Below are 9,503 nucleotides of genomic sequence, written 5' to 3' on the forward strand. Positions count from 1 at the left end.
CCTGTAAGCGGGGCAAAAACGGATGGAAATTGTGCATAACATGAAAGCTAAAACATATGGCACATACTGTGCAACGTGATTGGACAAAGTCCAAGCAAACATGGCATCTCTGCATAAGTGACAGGACGCAGATACAAAACTCCAACTGAGTCCAAGGTCGCGGTACATTTATAGAAACTGTTCTGTCGTATTGGGTCAAGGACATGATATTGCTTGGGTTATAAGTCATTAGACTGTCTGGGAAAGGAGAGACAACCAAATGTTGTGTAGTTTTTTTAAACAGAAACATGGACACACTGTGTAGCAAAAATGAAGCCAAGCAAGAAACAAAATGAGTGAAAATGAATTAAGCTTTCTGTTACTTACTCCCTACCTATCTCCATCAATATCTAAAATTGTCTTCTATATGAAACCTGACTAGACCAGTACTACAGTTCAGTCCGCCATGCAAGTGTGCTGATTATGTAATACTTCCGCAGTATTACAAAATCACTCCCGTCAAAGGGACCATAAATAGGACAGGTAGGTACACAAGCCCCTGCCCGTATAACTGTTACAAACTGAGGTACATACATGTATACCACATTGTGTACCTGACAAGACGCTAACAGACAAACACGATCGCTACCGTTCAAATGTACCAACCGTCTAACCCCTTTTTCCCCTTAGTTTGCGAGGAATTTAGGAGACCTGACACATGTTTGCCTTTCTCTCAACAATACATACAACAATTACAAAAGACTTTTGAGCACTAGCAATTTGTTTTACAGCTATACAAAACCAGAGCACCTACTGACATTCTAAACTGTCCAGCATCTTGATAGTCTATATGATCCTGGAAAATAACAGAAATTGGCCAAAAATACTTAAGATACAAGACTGGAATACAATTTGCAAATCATGGATTCTGAAAATACTCTATGGTCAGCTATCTTCTCTGGCATATTATTTTATTATTTAGTGTATTTGGCCAATTTTTACAATTTTAAATAACTTCTTTCTGTTAATGGCTTTTCAATTATATTACCTGTCTGAAGAAAAAGAATGATGTTCTTTGAACCCAGGTCTGGGAGAAATGGTAGGGTGTGGCTGGCTTCAAGCTAACAAACTCAATTATCACATGTATTTTATCCTATTACTAGGATGACCAGTCAGCACATCAGACTAGATTTACAAAAATGACTTTTCGATCCAAAATGAGCTTAAGAAATGAGCACTTTGAAGCCTGCTAAATTATTGATATTCCAAATTCAGGAGAGGCCTCTGGATCTGCCAAAAATAATTCATTGCTTTCAGTTAATTCTCTTACATGCATAACAAAATCTCTATGAATAAGTCTTTGCTGATGTTTAAATCATTATGTGTTGTTCTCAGTATACAGCAGTTAAGATCTGTCCTCAAGCAAAATTCAACCTGTTTCGAACAAATTTCCCATTTTCTGCTCCTAGGTTTCTGTGAAATTCTTTGAACCCTGACTGCAAATATACAGTATATAATAGTAAGTATATACATATACTAAATGTTTTCATGTGAATGGAAAAAAAAAACATGTCACTCATTTGTTGCATGTGCAAGATTCATGACAGTTGAGGAATAAGCAAGTGTCTGATACTAATAGGCAAAGTGACATAAAAATCACATTAATAACATCAGTCTTTTAATGTTTCTTAGCAACAAAAACAAGGGGATGCTTGGGGCAACTTACCTGTAACCAGCCAACCAGCCAAATAGCTTATAAATGGATTTTATAACAAATTTCATAAGGAATCAATTTGGAAGAAAAAGTAGATAAAGCACAGTAACTTTACAAGTATCTAGCGTCTTTCTATGGTCTCTTATATCACTATTGACCACACCTATTTACAGGAACCCTGCAGGACTTTTCTGCTTTCACATATAAATTGTATACTTAACACATGTCAGTGCAGAGACTCTGATCTGGATTCTACCAGTAGACAGACACTCTGATTGTAGAGATCCCAATAAGAGTACATACTAGCTTGAAGACAGTCAGAATTTTTCAACCCTGAGTTACACTTTAGAATTCCGATCAATCAATGGATTGACTTGAAATTAAGGATTTGTAACTGGGAATGGAAAACCACCATAACACATTGACAGCTTCCTGGTCAACAGTCAACAAAGACACTGACTGGATCTCTACTGATAGAATACTAGTACTACTATATATAAACAGTCTATACCTCAGTGCTCAGGGACCTATGTGACCCAATCTGACTGCCTCCAGCTGTTGATGAGTAAGGTAATTGACTAGAAACTCACCATTCAAATGCTAACTAATGTATCATATGCCTGCCCAAATATGGTAACTTCCTACTGCGTCACGTGACAGGTATGTTTATTAGTAAATTATACCAGTATATACACAATGTTGTCCTCCTATTAATTTCATGTTAGGCCACACCAAGTAAATTTTATGGATGACGTCCTTTGGAGACCCTAAATCTACATGTAATGCGAGAGGGCGAAAAAAAAACAAGAAAGGCCCTAAAAAACAAGATGCCTAGATTAGAAATATACTAAGAGATGACAAATGTAAGGACACAAATTGAATGAGGTGACACAGATTAACAAGCAAGAAGTCTTTTATTCATCATCAAAACAGCAATAAATCAGGTGGAACAGCAGTTGTCGTCCTGTCCTGTTCTCGCGTTACGGGTTTCACGTCAATCTGACGATTTGTGGCACTGTCGTGACTCCTTGGTCATAGTTATAGGAAGTGGGATTTCTTGTGTTTTTTTCTAGGAACAGGCCAAAATCAATGCACGTGCGGACGTCATCCATAAAATTTACTTGGTGTGGCCTTACAGATAAAAAAACAGAATGATTTCTGCTGAGGTAGTCTTTTAGGACCAAACCAGATCCAATCATAAGGTTGGGCGGCTGCTTTGAAGACAAAAAAAACCCTGACCCACATTTTGATAATCACTATAATTAGTTTGTCACTATGAGGGGATGTAACACCTCAGTAGCAGGTTCCTTGGCCATCATCTGCTATTGTTGTTTTTGTTGATTGCCGTTTTGTTATTGCTACATAATGTTATTAAATTTGATAGGTCTCATTTTCATGACTGGTAAATATAGAAAAAGATACAGATGTAATAAGAAAACAGTAAATACAATGTACAGTTGTACATGTAATCAGGAAAAAAAAATAGTGTTACCCTGTAAGGGCTTGAAATACTACATGCATGTACAGAATAGTGCAGGTAACATTGGAGTTATGTAGGTATATCTGATGTCTACCTGTACCAGTCCATGATACTACTAGTTTTATGTATTGTATGTAGCAAGGAGGTTAACCTCCTTGTATGTAGGTGTACGAGTATGTAGATTTCAATGTCTATACAAATTAACAATGGCAATAGTTTCTAGACAGTTTTTGGGTATGATCCACCCTTCCTAAATTCTATGTGGTGCAGGTAAAATTTGTCTGGTGCAGGTAATTTTCAATGCAAAAAGATCAGGCCTGTTGAACAAACAACTGCTTCCACAATGGCCAGACAGCCTGCAACAAAGGCTGTATCTCCATCATGTGACAGAGACAGAAAGATTCAGGTCATCACACCTTTCCAGAAACCATTAAAACATGCCTCATCCATAATTTACATGAAATTCACTCTCCCGGGTAATATTCTTAATAAGGTATCATGCTTTGCATTGCGAGGATCTTCCCTCAAATTGGTAACCAAGATGACAATCATGAATGAAAGTGAATTAGAAGTTAGATTAAGCATAATTTACTAATGATTGAGTCATTGACACCGATGTTCTAGACAGCATCTTTCTGTCATGTGACGGAAATTTGCCGCTCACAGGAGTCATAACTCATTAACTGGCAAAAATTTTGCCCAATCCGTCATCTTTGACACTAGAAAAATTGGGCATTTAAAATACATGGAAGGAGTTGTCATTGAAGTAAGCTAAAGTACATGTACCTGCAACATTTGCCTCACAAAATGCAGGAAAGAGCGTAAGTTTTTGCAGTTTTATGCAGCATGAATAAACATGAAGTAAAGTTACAGACGCAGTTAGTGCCAACTACCGAGAGGACATTTTACTCAAGATGTAACTTGTAAGTGTACTAACATAAAACATGACTCCCCTCATGATTGTGTACAATGTAGACACATGATGCACATAAAAACGCAGTATATCCAGATTCCAATTTTCCTTGCTGTAAATATTTCACTTGTGTGAAGAATGGCCAACATGGTAGTTTTGTACAAAGAATACTACTATAATAAAGGTCCAATGGGGAAATTCCTCCAACCCTTGTACAATGTCCTGGTGCACAGCTTGGCTTCCAGGGCTAAGAAAAAATGTTTCCTCTACATGAAAACTGGGTGAGCAACAACAGCTGACAATACACATGATTTGAACCCATGGCCTTGATTGCTAACCCCCAGAGCAAAATTTTGGCAGCAGCAAGTGCAGGGATTGAGGGGGGGGATGATTTGATAACAGTAAATGATAAGTTCACAGTACGTAAGTGAAAACAGTCAAAGAAGAATTTTGTGAAAAATTAGAACCAATGCAGGTTCCAGCTACAAGAAAATAAATTCCCTTGTACTGCATGTATGGTATCCCTTACCTCATTAGAGGATATGACTGGTTCACCTTTTAACCTTTAACCTCAGCTGCCACTGCTTTTCTTTGGAAACCTAGTTTCAGAGACAGCTGGAATCTATCTATCAATCAAATCACATGACTCAACTGTTTATGCCAAATCAGGCCTACCTCACAAGAAAAGCATTTCTCTGTCCTGTCCAAGCTTTCCAGCTGTCATATCTGATTTAGGAACCCACCAAAAAACGTGACTAGTTTCAATTCAACACAGTGCCTGAATTTTCACATAAACAGTAGCTCAATTGTTATGGTTGTTGTCCTTGTTTGACGTCTATGGTCTCTAGATGCTGTGTTTCACTTGGTAGCTGTTTCCTAAGTTCGCACCCTTAGCTTAGCAACTTGTTTCAATCTAGTTGGTTGGTACTCAGAAGTTAGATGCATGGTTACCTAACCTATGTGGATAAAACTAATCAGTGTAAAAACTGCATGACAACACATATATCCACAGCAACATGGCTACCTTGTTGATAAAAAATGTCAAAAATGCATATACATATAACTTAACGTTACATGTCATCATTTGTGGCCCCTGGGCCTAAGACATCTAAATATGCAGCACATGAACTTAGCACAATCACTTGAATGGTAAGCTCAACTAGTGGGTGTGTCTTTTCTGCGCTACTGGTTGTTGACATATCACTCCAGTTGATCAGTTTTTAGACAAGACTAGGGCACGGGGGTGCAGAACTGGCATTCATTTAGGAAACGGTCTGCCTATTTACCGGAATACACCGGAAAACACAGTTAAACACCGGAAAACACATATAGGAGGCTAAAATCTACCGGAATACACCCTGCTTAGACGAGATAACATCCCAAATTGCTGTGTTTTGCCATTAAATAGCGTGTAAATCGCCGCAGGAACCCGGCAACAAGAAATCATTATAATTTAGCGATCGGTGGAGGCGACCCGACCAGTCGCCATGTTTGTTTACATTGCGGACTACGATGTTTGTTTAGCGCCATCACAGAAGAGAATTGATTATTCAGATTGATGCGGTTCCCATACACAGTGCACACAACTCCGAACTAGTTGGAAGAAAGATAGTTGCATAGGATGCCCGTGAATGATTGCTACGAGGTCGGTCTGTTGGATAAAAGCGCAAAAATCCGACGATAAAACTGCCAGACATTTTCCGGAAGCAACGCAAATCGAAGGTCAATGACCCGCACAGAGCGAGTGCGTGCGTCAGCGAGCGGCGGCATTTGATAATTTCCTGCAAAGCTTGACACTGAAATTTCATCTGATTTTGCCGAGGACAGCCCTGAAGTTTTATCGTAGTCGATCTAAAACATAATCGCCAGGATCTGAACATGTTCTCTTCAGCGATATTTAGGCGATCGCGAATCGCTCATGAGCGTCAGGGTACGCTGACTTCGGCACCATTCGATCATGAATAAAGAACACCAAATACACCAAAAATCCGGATAAGAATATTTATTTCCCCAAAAGACTTTTTGAGTTATACATTTATTCACAAGAATTTCGTTATGTAGTGGTGGAAATTAGCGTTATTTTCAATGATATACAAACAAAAATCGGACGCTAAAACTGCCAGACATTTTGCTCTTCGAGTCCACTCAGCCGCCGGAACAACGCAAGCCGAAGGTCAATGACCTGCGCCCGGCCAGTAAACAAACTCGGTCGAACACGTAACGTGTTACATCGGCACGCCACGGCATCAACAATTTTCTTCAATCAAATGCACGAAATTGCGACCAGAGTACTTCGCCGATGAAACCACTACAGTTTGGACTCTATAGTAAAAGTAGCTAAGTTTGATATTGTGACTGTTTGTTTGAGAAATAAAACTGAATCTATTGATACATTTTGGGTGGCGCGTACTTTTCCCACAGCGTGGCTTCACGTACATGTACTTGATTGACAGGCGTTTCCCTTTGAAGAGGTTGCCGCCGGGCGCCGCTGGCGCCGACTAGTCTAGTCGGGCGGCTCCAATCAGTTTCGTCCATCTTCGTTACAAACACGATCTGCACCGACTATAACCGAGCCTCTGTGATTGGTTTCCGAAGAATCTCGAAAATTGCCGAATATAAAGAAGATTGTTCTCCAGCGTTTGTTTGTATACAGTGCGGAGCTAGAGCATTCAGACCAGGCATAAAGGGACTGATGTTTCCGCACAAAACCAATCGTTTTTCTACTCCAATCGCCTGTTGACACGACATATGAAGTCTTTCACTATATAGCTTTCATTATATAGCTGATTGCTGAAGTAGTCTTCTTGATTGTGAAAGAATTGATGATATTTGCTACTGGAAATTCGACAACAAACACGCCCGGCGTTGCGTGTGCGTCGCAAGCCAAACTTTAGGAAGCCAGTAGACAGTAGGTCCTCGTTCTAACATGAATAATTCCTGCCGAATATCACTAGAAAAATTGTCCAGATGTTCTGCTTAATTTAAAATGATAAACTGGGGTAAAAAAAAACAGTTTTCTGAGCTGAGAGTTGGCTAGGGCGCGAAGGTATCGAAGGAGCCGGCGGCTTGCCCACATCGGCAGCGCAGCGTGGATCCGGCAGCGTTTGCGACAAATCGAGGCCGCAACACGTGTGGCTATGTAGTAACATTGTTGTACTAATACATGTAGTAATCTCTGCTGCTTAAACAAGCATCTAAACGAGGACGAAAGATCCAACGTAACGAGGACCAAACACCCATGACCACGAGGACGAAAGATCCATAATATAATAGGACAAGAAAAACGGTTCATCATTTTTAGAAACGAAAAGAAATTGGCGTCACATGATTGTCACTGAGAAAAAGTGACGGATAAAGGTTCACTAGCGTTATAGCCGGCTGCTAAGTAAACAAACATGGCGTCAGACCGCGGGTCGACTCCGCCGATTCATAGTGATTTCTTGTTCCCAACGTCATATAACAAAGTCATATACGACTTATTTCATGCCAGAATGTAGCAACTTGCGGTACCTGCATCAAAGACCTCTTCATTTCGGTAAATTTCACTTCTGTACGGCGATCGCGTTAAACAAACATTTCGTAGTCGGCAATGTAAACAAACATGGCGACTGGTCGGCTCGCCTCCGCGATCGCCGATCGCCAATTCATAACGATTTCTTGTTCCCGCGGCGATATACACGTTACTTCATGTCAAAATACAGCAATTCAGTATGTTATCTCATCATATCAGGGTGTATTCCGGTAGATTTTAGCCTCCTATATGTGTTTTCCGGTGTTTTCCGGTGTTTAACTGTGTTTTCCGGTGTATTCCGGTAAATAGGCAGACCCTTTAGGAAATAGCAGCTATTTCTCCCCAATCAATATCAAAACAACATGTAATCAACTACCAGCATTCCCTACATAATTTGTTTACATTTACACATGGGGGCTATGTGTATGTGTGTGCCTGTGTGTGTGTGTTTTGAAATTGTCTATATACCTAGACAAGATACCTAGTAATCATAATAAATGGCCAATTTTAGCATGGAAGAAATCCAGCTAACGACTACCAAGATTTTGTTGCTGTTGTTGTTTGTCTTGAATGCTAAACGTTAAAAATAACGTTACTATTTTTGACTAGTATCAGACTACCAATCCACTACTAGTACTATAATGTGTAATAAAGTTCACAACAGTTTTTACATGTGTATTGTCATTTTTCACAGTTCATTTCTTTTGTCATAAGTATGACTCAACCGGAAATGGCTGCTAGGTTTATATTTCACTGAGGTCAGTTAGGTGGATGTTGAAATTATAAAAACGAAACATACCTATGTACAACATATATGCCTGGACCTTTATAATCATTGTATTCTAGTCTTGTAATTCTTCACAAAAGACCAATCAATGAGAAAATAAAATGCTGAATAGTAATAGTAACGAAGTGTAAGTAATGTTGGACCATATAAATGTCATGTAAATTGTAATGCCACGATGTGGGCGTCGGCGTGTGTATTCTATTTCATCGTTCAAGTATATTTTGGCCATATTTGAAATAGCATAGCATGAAAGCTGCAACATAGTAGACCTCCTGGACCTAAAGTCGGACATGTTTACATCAGGGTAGTGTGGAGTTATGAAAACCCTTTCTTTGGAGTTTATTTGCGGCATGCAAATTGCCATGTAAAGGCCTTTGTGTCAGGGGACGTCGTATGTAGATTACAACAACAGTCATTTTCATACACAAGCCTTCCAATGATAGTTCCGTACTTCTAGGAACATAGTATCATTTCCCATACACGCATGCTAGGACGCACAGTCTCAAAGATTCACTGGGTAAGAATTCTGATCACCGTTTGAACAGGAAACACGGGATAAAATTCCCCAGTTTGACGTTTCAAGTCCCCTTCAACAACATAGGCGGAGAGGCAAAGCGATCACACACGCGACAGACATCCCCGTATTTACCGCCCAAACTCGCCGACGTTAGCAGGAATTCCTTTGCACGTTAAACTACAAACTTCTACACAGAACCAGATTCACCTCAAGCTTACCTTTTGGGTGTAAATACCGGGGAAAATGAGGCAAAAGGCGTCAGAATGTTGGTGTCCCCCCGCTGCCGGCCGGCCCTCCAGTAGCAGCCTCAGCAGCTTTTCACATCCGTCTCGACACGGGGCGGCTGACGTCACTGCCGGGTGGGGCACGTGACCCGAATGAGAACATGCAGAATTTTTTTGCAGCGTGGGTTTATAAACTGTGTTATACAATAAATTAGGTTTATCATCGAATTCAAAGCTTGGTTCACAGAAAAACATGAGCTTAGTGACGCTATATCGAAATATGCATGTCTAAATTACATAATGAATGTAAATTATATATCCTGGTCTACTACACTGGAATCCTGGATTGGATCTCGCTCTTCAGGTTTTCTATTACTA

The 9,503-nt window shown here is 39.9% G+C and overlaps 1 protein-coding gene across 1 annotated transcript in view; it reads right to left on the minus strand.

Moving 5' to 3' along the window:
* LOC109485520 (phosphatidylcholine:ceramide cholinephosphotransferase 1-like) overlaps window positions 1-9,259 on the minus strand; it is a gene marked incomplete at its 3' end in the record, with an annotated part of 15,626 nt that extends 6,367 nt beyond the window's left edge. Inside the window, exon 1 of the mRNA XM_019789208.1 lies at window positions 9,120-9,259. The remainder of the gene's footprint in view (window positions 1-9,119) is intronic.
* Between the last annotated feature and the right edge of the window lie 244 nt (window positions 9,260-9,503).

The sequence above is a fragment of the Branchiostoma belcheri genome, unplaced genomic scaffold (genome assembly GCF_001625305.1).
Source record: "Branchiostoma belcheri isolate BF01 breed outbred unplaced genomic scaffold, Haploidv18h27 scaffold76, whole genome shotgun sequence".
Taxonomy (NCBI): Eukaryota; Metazoa; Chordata; class Leptocardii; order Amphioxiformes; family Branchiostomatidae; genus Branchiostoma; species Branchiostoma belcheri.